This window comes from Phaethon aethereus, assembly GCF_964289735.1.
Source record: "Phaethon aethereus genome assembly, chromosome: 9".
In the NCBI taxonomy this organism is placed as follows: domain Eukaryota; kingdom Metazoa; phylum Chordata; class Aves; order Phaethontiformes; family Phaethontidae; genus Phaethon; species Phaethon aethereus.
In genome coordinates this window covers 15,056,047-15,072,743 of record NC_138585.1, presented here as the reverse complement: position 1 = coordinate 15,072,743, position 16,697 = coordinate 15,056,047, and positions in this window count along the sequence as shown.

Below are 16,697 nucleotides of genomic sequence, written 5' to 3'. Positions count from 1 at the left end.
GGAGGAGCCAGAAAAGCATCTCTCCTTGGACTAAGCCTCTGTCTCTCCTTTTCCTGGCTTGTTACAGCAGTTTCTAACCCTACCCCTTAGAGATAAATGCCTGATTTTCTTTTAAATGTGCCCTGATTCCCTTATCTGAGTTTGAGTCTTGTTATAACGTTCTCTACTAAATTCAATATTTGTTCTGTTTCTTCTTCCTATCAGGCCTTTTAGACATATGACCAATTTCTCATTTTTCAGGGTTGTGCAAAATGGATTGAGCCCTGCAAGTCTCACTCCAGAACACGTGTTTCTGCCTTCAAATAATTTTTGTGACTCTTTTGGTACTCACCAATGTTTCAGCACGCTGTTTTGCAGTGTGAGCACCAGAAGATGGTAAGTGCTTTCCTGTGACTGCTCCTTCCTGTCTGTCCCAGGACCCCTTGGTGTTGAACCACAGCAGCATCACTCTGGTGGAGCGAAATCCTTCCAAGGACCAGAAAGTCCTCAGTCCTCACCCTGAGCCCTCCATCACTCGCTGATCCCCTCTCCCTGCCTCAGCTCCCCATCTCTAGTGCGATTAACATTGTCTTAAATATTCATCCCCCGATCTCTCTGGCACACTTGAAAGCTGAATTTGCAATTAAATATTAACTTGTGTTTAAAGGCCAATCGTTAGTCAAAAGCGCTGTAATATTTTGCCTTCTTCATCTGCTTCTGGCGAGCTGATTCCCTGAATAAACCGTGTCGGGGCTGCTCGCGATGGTCAGCGATGTACAGCGCGGTTCCCAGGCGCAGCCCTCGGGGTCTGCCTGGATGCCTGTGGCACACGCGGACTCCTGCTCCACAACCCAGACCCGGCTTTCGGGCTCCCCCAGGGCAGCGTTGCTGGGGTCCCCAGGGTACCCTGGGCTGAGCCTGAAGCTGCCCCTGCTCTTTGAAGATGCAAAGTGCCCTTACTGACAATCCCCAGCCTTTGAGACTGGGGAACAGAGCTGGAAACCTGGTGAGATAAAGCTGCTTTGTGATTGCCAGCGCTTTTGTCATGCATCGAGGCTGCCAGTACAATTGCAATATCCCTTATCAAGTGCTCAGCCCAACCTGCCTGCTTGGGGCCAGAAGGCACAAAACGCCGCCTGGGAAAGCCGGGGAGGCGGGGGACGTGGCTAGCAGACCATTCAGTAGCCCTGAAAATGGAAAGCCTAAAAACAGGCAGGCTTCAAGAACGGGGAAAGGACAAGGGGTGTCTGGATGCTCCTGGGTTATCCTGACTTTCTAAACTTGGGCACAGGCGACTTCTCCAGGCTGGCTGCCGAAGCGTAGGTGCTGCTGCCGTGCCTGGCTGCCACCCCTCGACCTGCCTCTTCCGAGGTCGCCGGCCGCCGCTCGCTGTGCCGTGAGCACCCGTGCCCAGCTGCGCACCCCGAGATTTCCACCTGATCGAGTGAGCTGACCAGCGCCGGCACGTCACGGACAGGAACGCGGCAAGCTCGGGCTCTCCAGAGGGAGCAGAGGTGGTGTTTCACTGTCTTACACAACACATTTATCACTACAGAATATGACTTTTGCACACATCATCTGCTTTTGCTTCCTCATCTACTTCTTCCACCCCGAGCTCAGTTCACACGTGTTCAGCACTGCTTTACTGTGAATTATCCCTGCAAATGGCAACGTCTCCTGAAGGCTCCTGCCACCATCTCCGGTAAGAAACCTGTCCCAGGAAGAGCCCGGGTCTGGGCTCTGGAATGACGTTTGGAGCACTAGCAATGTTTGAACACAATGGTATTTCCTTCTGAGCGAAGAAAAAAAAAAAAAAGGACCCTTCAACTTGTTTTCTCTCCCCCACGCCTCCCTCCTGGAGGAGATATTCGCCAAGACTCACAGATGGGATCGTTTACAGTTTCCTTTTGAGCTGCCTTGGCCCGTCCAGGTTTTGTTTATTCGAGCTGGGCTCTCAAAGAGGGGAGGGTGGGACGGGGAATGCCGCCCTTCCATATTCCAGTTTGGAGTGGGGTTGCTCAAGCTCCCCATCTGACAGAAGATGATTGATGAGAACGACGCTGGCTGTAAACTTGGGAGGCTTTGGAGACCGGGCAGCTCTGCTCTTTGCGGGCCCTTAAATCCCGGTTGTCAGAGCAATGCAAGGAATGGCATCCCAGGATAATTACAAACCAACAACAGGGAAAAGCCATTGGAAACGGCAGGCGTTCCGGCGTCGCGGTGGGACGGCTGGAGGGGCGGTTGGGGTTTTTTTGGTTTGCTTTGCTTGTGAAAACATGCACATGCGGTCCTGAGCTGAGGTCAAAATACGCTTACAAAAAGCAGGGTCTAGAGAGGATGGGGAGATCTGCAGCAGAAAATTGCCTGGAAAGCTGCTGGAAGAGCCGAGGAGTGCCCCAGAGAGGAGGAAGTCATTGCTACATGCAAAATCTTTGACAGTTGTCCTGGCGGCAGTGGGATAAATACACGCTCATTAAGAGCATGAAACCAGCTGGCAATGGTGCTGGTCCACCCTGATGGCCCTCGCTGGCCAGAGCTTCCCAAGGCCTCCTCTCCGGCGAGCCGCTCTCGTTGTACGGGCGCCAGCCTCCGTTCCCCCAAACCACGGCGCGAAGGGCAATGCCTCCAGGAGAGGAGAAAATGCCCATTCGATTCATGGGCATGGGGGGCTGCCATGGCATGTGAGCCCTGCTCCAGGTACACGACTCAACAGCAAAGGTCTGCAGGGGATGTTCACCAGGAAGCGAAACTTTAACCTGTTTTCAGCAAAAAAAAAGATTCAGCAGCATCTTTTGTCATGCCTGATTCCGGCAGGTTAGCACTCCCAAGCCACCGAGGAGCTGAGGGGTGTACGAGGGCTGTACGAGATGGAGATGCCTGTGCCCACGCTACTACATCAGGTACTGGATCAGCAGTTTCTGCTTTCCAAACGGAGGACGGCTGGCACGGACTGGCACTGCTTTTCACTGCCGCTGCTGAACAGACCTGTCCTGGTGTTAGACCTGCTGAGCTACAAGGGTGTATGACCTGGGTTAGGTCTCCAAGAGCTTTATGCAAAGCTGCAAGCACCCTGAAGGCTCTAGACTGGAAATTTAACAAAATCAGGAGAGCTGAGCTAGAAGCAAGCAGCCGGGGTGAAGCAAGGCCCTAAACTAGATGCACGTCGAGTAGCTGCTCCAGTTAGACTGCATGACTCCGTGGGGCTGGGATGGGAAGGAGGGGATTTCCCCTCCCTCTGCCTATGCTGCTGGTTTAGCTCCAACCACAACTGAGCAGTAAATAAAAGTTACCACCCAGCAGCTGCCGGGTGACCTGTGCGCAGTGAGTCAGTGAGCTCTGGCCACACAGCCCTGCAGACAGCGGCGGCAGAGGAAGCCTGGGCTGAAAAGCATATTTTCTTTGGGAATGTGCTCTCATTTGGGTGAGCCCCCCAGCGCTGCTGAGGCGCCCCGGGATGCAGTGATGCTGAGGCATCCCGGGATGCAGTGATGCTGCACGCCAGCGCTGCAGGGGCACCCCGGGATGCAGCAATGCCGAGGCACCCCGGGATGCAGCGCTGCAGGGGCACCCCGGGATGCAGGGCTGCCACTCAGCGCAACAGCAAGTGTCTGCGTGTTGCAGCTCAGCGGTCAGGATATGTGGGGCCGGGGGCAGAGCAGCATCAGCTGGACGGTGTAACTGGAACAGCAGTGGTTAAAGGGGAGCTGGTGCCTGGTAACGCTGCTGCTGAGTGACCTGTGGTCGGTAAGGGGTGGTGGTGCTGCAGCCGGTCAGGCTGAGCCCGTAGCAGCTTGGGCATATTCAGAACTGCCTTGGTGACCGTGGGGTTACTGACGTGGGCAGGGTAAATGTTTGAATACAGGGACAGCCCCACAGTGTCTCACGGACCTAACAAACAGAGGGGGGTTTGAGGAGACGTTTGAAGGGCAAAGCAGATTTTTTATAAGGAACTTCCTCTCCTGGGCAGATGAGACAAAAGGGGGTAAAGCCAAGCAAAAACACACGGCTGCTTATTTACCACTTATATTCAGGAGAGCTGAGCCATACACATCTCCCACTGTGCAGGGGCTGCACAAACACATGACGAGACTCAGGTCCTGCCCCAGAGTTTCCAGTCTAAGATGAGGAATTAAAAAAAAAAACAAAGCAAACTCAGAGGAGTAGCAGCTCTGAAATCTCTCTGCACATCTCCATCTGGTAAAAGAAGTGCAGACATGGGCATGTTCTCTCCACATCAGCTGCACAGCGAGAGCGGCTTAGATGAACTCTCCTGGCTGGTAATAAAATGATTTTACATATGTAGGAAGCAGGATGTGCAAAGCCCAGGAGTCTGATCTTGTTTCTGAGATCAAACAGAGTCTTATTGTACAGGGGTGTGGAGCTGATGTAACTGTCTAGTGTGCCGGACACAATCGCCGTGGTTACGCAGCTGGACCGGAATAAAGCAAGTCTGTATCTGAACTCATTAATTTTTACAACCAGCTGAACCACTCTGCCTTTTTCTTTCGCCTTTTCGGTGGCAGAGGACCGTCGTGCTACAGCAGAGGGGGTCTCCCTCCCGGCCCTCAGCTCCTCGCCTGCCGGGGCGGGGGCTGGCACGGCGGGGGGCAGCCGGACCCGTGCGACCCCCGCGCCGACCGCGTCCCTGGGGGATGCTCAGCCAGAGGCAGGGGTCCGTTCCTGAGGCAGGCCAGGAGCTGGGGGGATTAGGGATGAAAACGCCGGCTTAACACGAGCGGAGCCGCTGCTCTGTCAGCTACAGGTTATGTCAATGTTTCCATTAGAAACCCCCGTTCGCAAGGTTTATAGCTTGGCTGTGAAAGTGCCCTCCAGGCTGGGCTCCGGCGAGCCAGGGAAACCCGCGGTTTTCTGCTGAAGTATTCGATGCGGCTGCTTCCACGCTCGCACGTTGCTTTTCACCCACATGCAAGTCACGGGCGGTCACTCGGGGAGCAGCGCGGGGAGCAGGACTCGGCCCACTTTGCTGGGAGTCCCGCGAGCCCCATGTGAATGGTCCCTGCCTGCAGGGAGAGTGTGCGTCCCCAGGGCGGGCAGGGCCGGCCAGGCAGGGCAGGCAGGGCAGGCAGGCAGGCAGGGCAGGCAGGGCAGGCAGGCAGGCAGGGCAGGCAGCCTGGCCAGCCCTCGCACCGTAGCATCCCGGGCTCCTGGGCGATGCTGCAATGCAAAACCAAGGTGAATTTACCAAGGGGTAAACCAGAGGTGCAGCACCAGAGCCAGGAGCCAAAGCCACTGGTGAGCTATGGCAGGGTGAGGGTGTGGGACCGGGACTCCTGGTCGCTTCTGGCCACTGGTCCAGGACCAGGAAGCCACCTCACACTCCTCTGCAATAACCATCCCCGAGCTCCCATGCCAGCCCTCCCCAGGAGGCACGGGGCAGCCATCAGTGCTGGCATGAGTGGTGATCCACCTGCCCAAAGTCACCCTGGCTCTTGCAAATGAGGGATGGGTCTTTGAGCGGTCCCTGAGATCCAGGGAACACTGAGGGGGTGTCACGGCCCCAACCTGCGTGCTGGGAGGATGCTGGGGAGATGCTGCTTCCCCGGCAGGTGCCTGGGGAGATTATGAGGGGATCTGAACGGGGCAAAGCTGGTAAAACCAGCAGCACCCATCAGCCTCCCGTAAGGACCTTCCCTTTGCTCCATCACCAGGCTCAGTGCCGGTCTCCTGCCACACCACCTCCAGGGTGACCACTCCCCAGCGCCGGGATGCCAGGGCACATGCTGCATCTGTGAGGCTTGTGGGAACTGCCAGGGAGCTGCGTCCGTGCCGTGGGGCTGCTTTACCTCCCCCAGTGCTGGGGCTGGCGTGCAGACCCCCGCCAGCAGCAGGAGGGTGAGAGCCCAGGGCAGAGCCCGGCTCAGCCTGGGCGGGCAGCAGCAGGGCAGGGAGCGGGCTCCAGGGGCAAGAGCTGCAGCACCAGCCTGAGGGCATAAAAAGAAATGTAAAATATTAAGGAATAATTTTCAGCTTTTTACCCCCATGAAATCAAAGCATCACCATTTAGACTTACAGTTAGCATCGAAGTGGACTGTGCATTTTAGGATACGGTCTCAGGCTACTGCACATCCCCAGACAGGCAGGAGTGGTGCAGCTGGGGCAGGCAGCGTAGGGGAGAGGGCAGGGAGCAGTTTCTGGTCCTGGCTCAGAAACAGCCCATGCCCTGGGTTCCCATCCTCAACCACCCACGGGACCGGGCTCTTCGCTGGGTCTCTGCTCTGCTGCTCCACCATGCCCACACCTCTCCAGCCCCAACAGCAGGCTCCACTCGCTCAACAACCGATGGGGAGAGAAAAAAAAGAGAGGAGAAGAAAAAAAAAACAACTCCTTGCTGTTTTCCTGCTGCCTTTCCAGTATACTTGAGTTGCCATGGTTAGTTTTCCACTGTTCTCCTTGACCCCTGCAGCTTTCCCTTATGAGTTAGTGTCCTGGAATGTCTCTTTACGAGGTGCCTAGAGAAGTAAAGCTGACCTGATGCCAGTGCCCCCACACTGAGGACTTTATTAGTTTTTTAATTTTCTGTCTGGGTGCTCTCACTTGCCTCAAACTTTCCACAGCTGCTAGGATTTATTAATGAAGGAGGTTCATTTGTGTCCTGCCTCCCCTTCCCCTGCTCAGTGAATTGATGGCGTTGCTTTGCCAGTTGCTATTTTTAATGGCTTTTTTGGGGGTTTTCAGGAGATCTGGTGGAAGATTTTGCTTGCGCTTCTGCAGAAGGAAGCCAAGCCAATCCAAAAAAGCCCAAAAGAAACATGGGGGACACATATGGGAGCAACCGTGAAGGGACCATCCTGATGGAAGCACAGGACATGGCAAGCAGAGCCCGACGGAGCTGCCAGCGCTGGGACAGGGAAAGCTGAAAACAGCCACGTCGCTGCTGCTGGAATGCGAACCCCAAAACTTAGGAGGATAAAATCATTTTGGTTCCCCCAAAATGCATAAATGCTTAAGTATTGGGGTGGGAGGGAGCCTCATGTCTCCCACGCTGGAGGGGCCCTGGGACATCGAGCTGCAGCTGGTGAGGAAGAGGAGGCTGAGGGGTGATGAAGGACATGCAGAGATGTGCTGCAGGGGAAGGAGGGGAGGATGAGCAAGGCCGAAGAAGCAGAGAGACCCTGCAATATAAACATGGCCAAAAGGATGCAGAGAGGGGGTGAAGGGACAGACTTCTAAGGCAAGAGGAAAAAGGGCCAAATATTTATTTGTCCATAAAACAAATCTCCATAGCAATGAAGTGCTTCACAATGTCTTCTCAAAACAAGCCCAGCCACGCGGCATGCAGGCAGGGCTGCTGGAGGGGGACATGACGCCTGACCAGGCACCGTGTTCCCCGGGATGGCTGGTCTCGCACGAGGGACTGCCAGCCCCGCACGGGGCCACTGGCTGGGGACGGGGAGGGGATGCTCCCTGGGGGCACCGGGCAGCCCCAACCCGTGCCCTGGGGGGCGGCAGTGGGGTTATTTCTGTGCCGGGGGGGAGGTGTGGGGTTTTTACAGCTGTGTCTTGTGCCGGGATGTCCCAGGGTTGGGCAGGTGCGAGATGCACAAGCCTACATGGGGTTAGGCAGGGAAAAAAAAAGGATGCGCTGCCCCGAAATTCTGGGAAGATAAAGGGGCTGGGGGGGGGTGGGATGCCACACTGGCTGCTGCCCAAGGAGCTGGCGATGCCGCCCGGGCTGGCGGCAGCCTTGGGCAAGTGGCCCGCAGCAGGACAGACCCCGACACGCCGGTACGTGGCTCTGGGATTACGGGGCATCTTGAATTCATTACCGAGCACGCAGCATCTCCTGGGCGGCTGCCAGCAACAGCATCGCGTCCGTGCTTCACAGCTGGGGCAAGTCCTGCACGGACCACACAGGCAGCCTCTCGCCCGCCCCGCGAGGCGCAGGGGGTTCCCCATGCCATCCCACCCTAGAGAAGAGGAGGTGGTCGGAAGGGGCCCGATCCTGAGCCCTGGGCTCCATGGGCAGCCCTCCCCCGGCCGCCTGACGCCTGCTGCTCTGCCGTGTGAGTTCGGCTGCTGCCTGACCCAAAATATCTCAGCAGCAGCGTCGAGCACCCATCCTGGAGCTCACACTTAGACAAATGTCACTGCAAAAAATTTGGCTCCAACCCACGGGGACATAAATTCCATTATTTTTATGTCAGCTGTACAATTTGTTCCTGTAACAAGGTGTTTTAACCTCACTTCATATTCATTGTTCTGCCCGCTTTGATTTTACTGTAAATGACTGAATTTGCTTTTGATGTGGTGCCAGTGCCCCATAAATCTTGACACTCGCTGTAAGGAAGGAAGAAGCCCTCCCCGCTGTTTGGTTTGCAGAGGGGGAGCTACCCGGCACCAGGAGGGTCTGTGCGGGGAGCCTGCGCCACCCGAAGCAAGGTTCGGCACCTGATTTTCCCAGGCCGGGAAACACTCCGTAAGCAGGGAGACACTCCGTAAGCAGGGAGAAGGCAGCGGGGAGGAGGAGCTGCATTTCGCTTGCAAACCACGAGCTGCGAGCCAGCTTCATTCAGAGATTCACGGCTCCTTTGAGGACCCAGCCGGCGCTTCGAGCTTGCAAGAAAACCCCAGACCAAGCACGATTTGTGTGGTTTGAGGTTTCATCCCGAGCTGCTTTTAAGTGTTTCGGTTCCCAGCAGCTCTTCCAGAGCGTGCTGGAGGTGAAAAGGGGCAATAAAACCACCCCCCACAAAACCCACACTTAACTGAACATTTCCAAGCCCGGCAGCGCTTGGGGGACAGAACCTTCCATTACTGCTGGTGCCCAAATGCCTCCTAACCCCAGCGGCAGTCGGATCAGACTCCCGTTTTCCAGCCCATGGTGCTGCTTGGGTTTCGTTCCTCATCTGCCGGAGTGTTTGTGCCCAGACCGCCTGCCCATGCAGCCCGGTGACTTCTGGAGGTATCACTTGCGGCAGCTCTGTTCCCCGGAGCCTGCCTGCCCTGGAAGTGCGAGGCCCCTGCCTGCACCCGGCAGGGACGGAGGCGCCGGCCCCGACGCTCACGCCAGGGTGAGGGTCGGACTCGTGACCGGGAGGAAGCTATGGCCCTGCCGCCACCGAACAATTGGCGGAAAGGGGCCGTGGCCTTGGCCGGCATCCCGGGGATGGGGACGGCTGCTTGCCGCCGAGGGCAGGGACCATGCCGCCTCCGCAGGGGACAGACGCGGTCCTGCCCCAGCTGCATCCCAGCCAGATGCCTTAGCCCGACGCTGCCCCCCACGCAGGAGCTCCTTCAAAGGGAAATGCTGGAGCTCCTTCCCCGGGTCCTAGGAGCGCAGGAGCGCCGGGAATTGGGGTGGTGCCTGGTGTGAGGTGCACAGTGCGTAGTGCCCAAGGCCAGGTGTGCGTGGTGTGGTGCCTGTTGCACCGTGCAGTGCCGGGTGCCGGGTGCCTGGTGCGCACGGCGCGGTGCACAGTGTGGGCTGCACGGTGCCCGCTGTGCGCGGCAAGGTGCAGTGTGTGGGGTGCACAGTCTATAGTGGCCGGCATGCACGGCATGGCGCACGGCCTGGTGCACGGCACATGGCGTGCACGGCACACGGCGTGCACGGCACACGGCGTGCACGGCCTGGCGCACGGTGCCTGGTGCACGGCACACAGCATGCACGGCCTGGCGCACGGTGCCTGGTGCCCAGTGCGCAGCGCCTGGTGCCCGCTGCGCGTGGTGCAGCGCAGGGCACGCGTGGCGTGGTGCCCGGCGTGGTGCCCGGCGTGGTGCCCGGTGCGTGGTGCGCAGCATGCGAGGCAGCGCGCGGGCTATGCGGTGTGCGGCATGCAGCGTGCTGACCGCTCACCGCCTCCGGCCCTGAGCGGGGGCCAGGAAGGGAAGTGCTGCCGGTCCCGCTGCTTTCATCGGAGATCTGGAGCGTCGAAGCCTGCCCAGATCCTAATCAGTGTGGGAAAGCAACAGCAGGGCCTGCTCTCGCCCTGGCCTGCTGGAGACGCCTTTTATTTTCATAAACTTTATCGCAGCCCGCAGCCCCTGATAAACCACCGTAAATAAACGGAGGGGAGCGTGGCGGCCGGCCAGGGCCGCTCGCAGACGCACACGCTCGCTGCCGCCCCGCTCCCCGGGGGGACGCCCCGTCACACGCCAACTTTCAAAGCCTTCCTTTTATTCCCTCGCCGCCGCCCGGCGCAGGGAAACCACATGGCCTCGCCGATGGGGGACCAGGCGCCCGCCGGCGAATTCCTGCCCTGCCCCAGCTTCCCCCCGTGACCCCAGCCTGTCGCCAAGCCGGGGCCCTGCTCCCAGCGCTCGGCACGAGCCCTCGCGGGGCCGCAGCGGCGCAGGATGCCGCCGGCCCCCACTCCAGGGCCGAGGGAGGACAGTTTTGGGATGGTTGTGTCGTTTCCAGGCAGTGAGAAGGGGGTCGCGTCCCACTGGAGGGCTGAACCAGCAGCAGGTCTCAGTGCCTCCCCCGGAGCTTCTCTCTTGTTGAATTTGAGGATTGCTGGGGTTTGCCACAAATTAACAGTTTGGGCTGCCTTTTTTTTTTTTCCCCCCTTTCTTTTTTCCTTTGCTAAAAGGTTTGGGTTTTGTTTAAAAAGGTTTACATTCTTCTGGGAGCATGGACAAACAGGATCCAGGAGGTTGTTTCCACGCTGGCTCCGCAGACTGACAAAGACAAAAGTTAACCCCTTTCCATTTCTGTTTGGAGCTGCCGCGGGTGGAAGGCATCCCCGCAGCTGCCCCGCAGCTCCTGCCAGCTCCCGGCTGCGAGGTGCCCGGCTTTCCCGCGGCCTCGTCTCTCCTCCAGCGTCCTCCTCCCATTGCAGGCAGGGGCCGCGGGAAACACGTTTGCTTGTCTTTCGTTTTGCACCGTTGGCTCACGGTGCAGAAAGCGGCTTGCTGCAGCTGGGTACCAGGATCTGCTTCTCAGCGTGCCTTCCCTCGCCGCAGCGGGACGAGCTGCCTGGGGCCAGCGCAGGAGGGTTTCGGCTACAGCCGGTTCGTACCCTGCCTCCACTGCCATCTCTAAGGGAGGCCGCCCAGCTGCTGCCGACAGCTTCTGCTGTTAGACCGACGCGATCTAATACAGAAACGGCTCAGCCCACAGCACTGTGAATTAAAGGTGTACAAATTGTGTGCCCCGTCACGCGCACCAGAGCTTTGGCCAAGTGCAGCTAGTCCAGTCCGCCCCAGCCAAGATGCGGTGGGTGCCCATGGGTGACTGTCACTTGCGTTTGCCCAGGCGCCATGGGCTCCGCAGGGCTGCATGGGAACCTCTTCTGTCCTCATTTGCCCGGCCGGCAGCATCTCTCGGACCCTCTGTAGCCCCAGGGCTGCAGCAGAGGTGGCAGCAGGCAGCAACCCGGGGGACATCTTCCCCTGCCCGTGTCCCTTCTCGCAGGGGCACGCCGCAGCACGCTCCCCCCGCCCCTGCAGCCTCCTCCTGGCTCTTCGTCCCATTTCTCCAGTTTGCCACAATCCTTTTTCTGTCCGCGGCCCCAGCCTGGCGTGGCATGCAAATGTAATAAATACGCTCTCTGTTTCTCCACGCTGGCCGTTAATGGGAGTGCTCAATAGCGCCTTTCCAGCCCCACAGTGAGCCATTGAGAGCTGCTCTCGCAGCACCGTCCCCCTGCTCGCTCCGCACCCATCCCGCGGCACCCTGCCTGGCCCGGCTCCCCCACCGCCCTACGGGCACGGCAGGCAGAGCACCCCGTGCCTGCCCGCAGCTCCCGTCCCACAGCCGCCGCTACTCCTCGGGCTTGTCATACCCCGCTGCCGAAGGAAATTAACTTGGCCTGACGTGTCTCATTCTTCATAAAGCCATGTCAGATATTACTCATCTCTGCGCTGACTTCCAGATGCTCACAAAACTGGCTCGGGTTATTCACGCCAGCGTCTTTCTGGGATGGGAAGTGCAGTGGCTGGGCTGTAGCCCCCCACTCCACAAGATGGGTACTGTGGTTGCTGGCCTTGGGGTACCAAGAGAGCATCTTCCCAGTGCTCCCACAGGTAACCACTGATGGCTCTGAGATCCTGGCAGGGAGTTTGATCCTAGCTTGATCCTAAGATGGATCAGGCCCAGCCAGTCTGAAAACACCAAACACACGGTCTAACACTTTATAGTAAAAAATACTGAGGGGTTGTTTCTCCTACTTCCACACTATGTTTGCCTCTGATAAAGAGGCATGTTGCGGATGGACTGAACCCTCTACTATTACAAATGAGACCTACTTTATTTTCCAGGCTCACCAGAAGTTTGCAAAGACAAACACACTGACTTTCTGCAACTGTTTCCACTCTTGGAAGAACATCCCCTTCTGTCAACAGGAACGCTTTCCTGTTGGATGTTCCAGTTACGCTCTGTATAATCTTCCAGGCGAGGATCTCTAGATGCTCTGCTCCTCCTTGTGTAATATCTTGGCTCCAGGTCTTGGGTCTGTTGAAAGCAAAGGAGTTCAAGGGCTCTTGGGGGCTTGGAGGATTGGGCCCAGGGGACAGCAGTGGAAAACATCCAGAATGAAGACTATATTTATAAGACTCCTTGGGAGGCACACTCCAAGACTGCTGGTTTCTCACCCAGGAGTCCTGGGGAGCTGGGCAGGATGGGGTGCTGGTCCCAGTGATGGTGCATGCCAAGGTTGTGTGCACAGCATAAGCCACCTCCACATCCCCACCCTGGCTCCTGAGGGACTTGGGCAACTTCTGGAGGACTCCAGTTGTGAGATAAGCCGAGGCCCATCTCCAGTGTCTTGCCTGCCCGAGAGCCTCCAGGGACACTCCAACGGGACATGGCACTGGCTGCATGACTAAGGAATGTCCTTGAACTTTCTTCCTTGGGGTTTTATTCTTTAAGGTGCTGGCAATAAGAAAACCCTCTCTGTGCCCTTCCCCCACCTCAAAGCATCCTTTATAAAAATAAAATGCCCAAAATAGCCCTAGACAGTGCTTGACATTTGCCAGACAGCTGCTCTTGAGAGTGCTACAAAGGTTATGGATTGCTCTCTGTTTCCCTCATCCTCCCACCACACCGCCACCCGCGTGAACCTTGGAGCAGGGCCAGATTTCATGGGAGTCTCGTGGCTTGGAAAAGCCGGCTTTGGGATGGAGTTGAGATGCACGGAGGTTTTTGTGGGTCGCTGCCTCCCGTCCCGGCTGGGCAGCTCAGGGCAGAACTGGGGTGAGCTCCGCGGGGGGAGCGGCAAACCCTTGTGTTACCGCTGCCCACGCCCGGAGCTGGCAGGATGCTGCTGCAGAAGCCCGGTGGCCGTGGTGCAGGGCTGTCCCCACCTGCAAAGCAGGTTGGGTTGGGCACCTTTGCTTGGTCTTCCAGACGTCTGAAAGCACGGGCAGAGTGGCTGGCCCATGGTCTGCACCTCACCCTACGCAGCCAGGAACAGGGTCAGCTGGCTGCAGGGTCACAGCCATAGCCAGACCTAATGGGTCCCCAACAAATGCATGGTCAGCCCGGGAGCCCAGGAGGCCAACGGTACCTGGAAAGTCATGACTCGAAGGAAGACTTGGGAGTCATCTTAAAGCCCCAGCTCAGGTGTAAGGAGTTGTGCAGCCTGGGGAAGGAGCAAGCAGGCTGGGAGAGCTGCAAGGACGCAGTGACCAGGGCTGGAATTAGCAGCTGGAGAAGGATGTGTGGACACGGTGAGAGGCCAAAGGAAGGGCCTGGCCAGGCAAGCCTTGCGACGAGAGGCAAAGGGACCCAGCTTAGCAGAGAGAAGGTCAAAAAGCAATTTAAGCACCTGTAGGAGTCGAGGGATCTTCCTTCCGAGGTGGAACTGACCTGGTGGGCTTATCATTGGTTTTGAGAGCATCCAAGAAGAGTTACAGCTGGGGACAGGGAACTATCTGCGATCTGAAGGGCTCTGAAATTGCACAGAAAGTCCCCTTCCCATGGAGCTTGGGCGGTGCATCTCGTAATAGGATGAGGTCTCATCGCAGAGCAGAGGGAACCTCCCTTCTGTGGGGCCGGCATTTTATATGGTGAACAAAAAGTCACAATCTGGGCCTGAAAAGTGAAAGCTAAAGGCATGAACTTTTAAATGAAATACATAGAGAAATACTTGAAATCCATTATAATCCATTATCTTAATCAAAACTAGAAGCCAGCAGCAGCAAGGCATGACCCAGTTGTTTTATCTAGTAAGCAAATAAATATATACATGTATTTTAAGCAAGAGTCAATGGCCTTTAAATAGGAAAAAAACATAGACGCAGGAAGGGAATTTATCACCGAGGACAGAACAGCTTCTTTGAAATGTTAAATGCAGTTTTATACTACACAAGTTAGGAACAGAAGCCTGAAAGAGCATGTAAGTCGCAGCAACTTCACCAGGTTCGTGAGGCAAGGAAGGAACCAGCCGGCCGGGAAAAAGGGCAGGATCACAGTCAGCTCCATCCATGACCTTACCGAGTCTGGGAGATAAGAAATACAGGGAGGTCTTCAGGTCGGGGTTTGTTTTCCCTGTGCACCCCGCGCAGGGCAGGCTTGTCCCCGCTCCCTGTGCAGCCCTCGGGGCTCTGCTCTGGCTGCGAGATGAGGATGGGGGGACACTAGAGCAGCCGTCCAAGGGGGCTGGTGGGTCTGGCAGGGATGTGCGGCCCAGAGGAGCCTCACAGGCAACCTGGCTTGTTTGGCTTTTTATCCCTCACTTCTGTATTTACGCAAATCCAGGTTTCCAAGGAAGTGCCGGCACCAGCTGAAGCCGTGCTGCCTGTTTTCTGCAGGATCTGTCTCATTTCCTGGGCCTTGAGACTATTTCAAGGACTCTCCAGATCTCCAAGAAAAGTAACTTTTAAGATGTTTTTCCATGCCTGTTTCTCCAGCCTGCACACTGATTTGTCCCTGCAGTTTCACCACCCAACAACTTTGATGTCTAGGACTCTGACACGCTCACCTCTGAAGTATTTCCCATCACATGTCTGGCTGTTTATACCTTCGAGGCACGCAGCCACCCTTTTCTGTTTAAGGACTGTCTTGGCCACATCAGTAGAGTGAGAATTTCTAAAAATAGACGAATGGGCAAACTTCACAATCTGGAAAATGACATGCTTTTGAAATCTCTGGAAAAGAATGGATTCCTTAAAGTATAGTTTACAAATACTGATTTCATTATTTATGGTAGCTGTAAAGCACGGTGCATTCGGAAAGCATCGTCCCCTTGAAGTGTGTTACTCATTACCACGGCTTTAGCATTCCAGCATGTTCCTCAACTGAAACTTAGCCAAGAGAACAAGCCGGGGGCATACACGGGGGCAGCCCGAAGGGAAGCTGCTTCTCATTTCGTGTTGGAAAGGGGCAATGAATAGGAGAAGGGGGGACTCAGGGGGACCACAGGAGCCTCTGCTAGAGTCTCTTGAGGCACCAGATGAAGAGGGTAATGCAAAGAAGCGAAAAAGTAGAAAATTCACATCTGGAAAGAGAAGGGAATAGATTTTCACGGCATGAACACTCAGCCTGAGACACCCAGTGAGCCAAGGAGGGAGCTCGGTATCAAAGCGGTGGGACACTTCTCTGGCTAAAGTGCTGGGCACTGAAGGTTAGGCAAAAAACCCATGAGTCTTGGAAAGAAACATCCATGCGTGAAGCACCGAGAGGATCTCACATGGATGTTTTTCCTCCATGCATGCACACTCAGCACCCTCTCCTCCCAGCTCTCCTCAGTGCACCCAAAATCTCATATGTTCTTTGCTGCTCTTCCTTCAATACTTTGCTCAAGAGCCGCGACCTCTGACATTTCTTTTCCTCACATATGCCACGCTAGACAGAGACTACTGCTCCTCCAAGTCTTTTGAAAAGCACCCAGTTTGCCCAGGAATCTTTCTCAGGATCCCTGGTTTTCCCCTGCCACTACATTGTCCCTCACCCACTCCACTTTTTTCATTCCTAAAGTCGCTGGTAGCCAAGGGAACATGCTCCTTTTAATGCCAGCTGTCCTGGTCTTATTGTTTCTTTTAAAAGATTTATTGCATCATTGCTCTCTGCTTCTCTCACTATTTCCATTAGTGTATTTGTAGATGCAGGCAAGTATAGCAAGACCGCCTGCACCTGTTCCTCCAAGTCCTCCTCCTCCTCTGCATCTTGCCCTTCTGTGAAACCATCCTGCAGGAATTCCTCGCCCAGGCTTGTGTTTCACCCTCGAGCTGTACCTTTGGAGCTCTGAGACCATGCTCTGAAGTCTTGGCGCTGCAGAAGCGAGAGGTTTCTCAGGAATGTTCTCTAAGGATTTGGGGTCTGCTTCAACTGTTACAGCCATGTATAGACGTATGGGTATATATATATGTCTCTTGGGGAAATTTCTGACATCCCACCGCAATGGCAAGCGACTGGAGGGTAACTCCTCGGCACTGAGGGCGGTGTCCCCAGCCCCTCCGCCAGTGCCGGTTCCCTGCAGGACGCCTGCTCCTGCTGCCGCTCCTGCGCACTCGCGTGGCCCCTTGCTTCGGGAGCGCTGCCTCAGTTATGTGGGACGCTGCGCCTCCGAAGTCCTTACACAGACGGCTGTGCCAGTGCCATTTGGACAGCGGTGGCTGGAATGGGGGTCTTGAGGACGCTTCCCGTTCCTCCTGTGTGCACTGGGAAGTGCATGAATGTACCCATCCATGGTGCTCCGCTGTACAGCTGAGAGGAGGCTGTTCCTCCTACGGGGCGAGAAAATCCCTGCCATGAGAACATACTCCCCCTTAAATCCTCCCGGGCTGTGTCCTCAGCTGCTGCCTCCCGTGTCAGC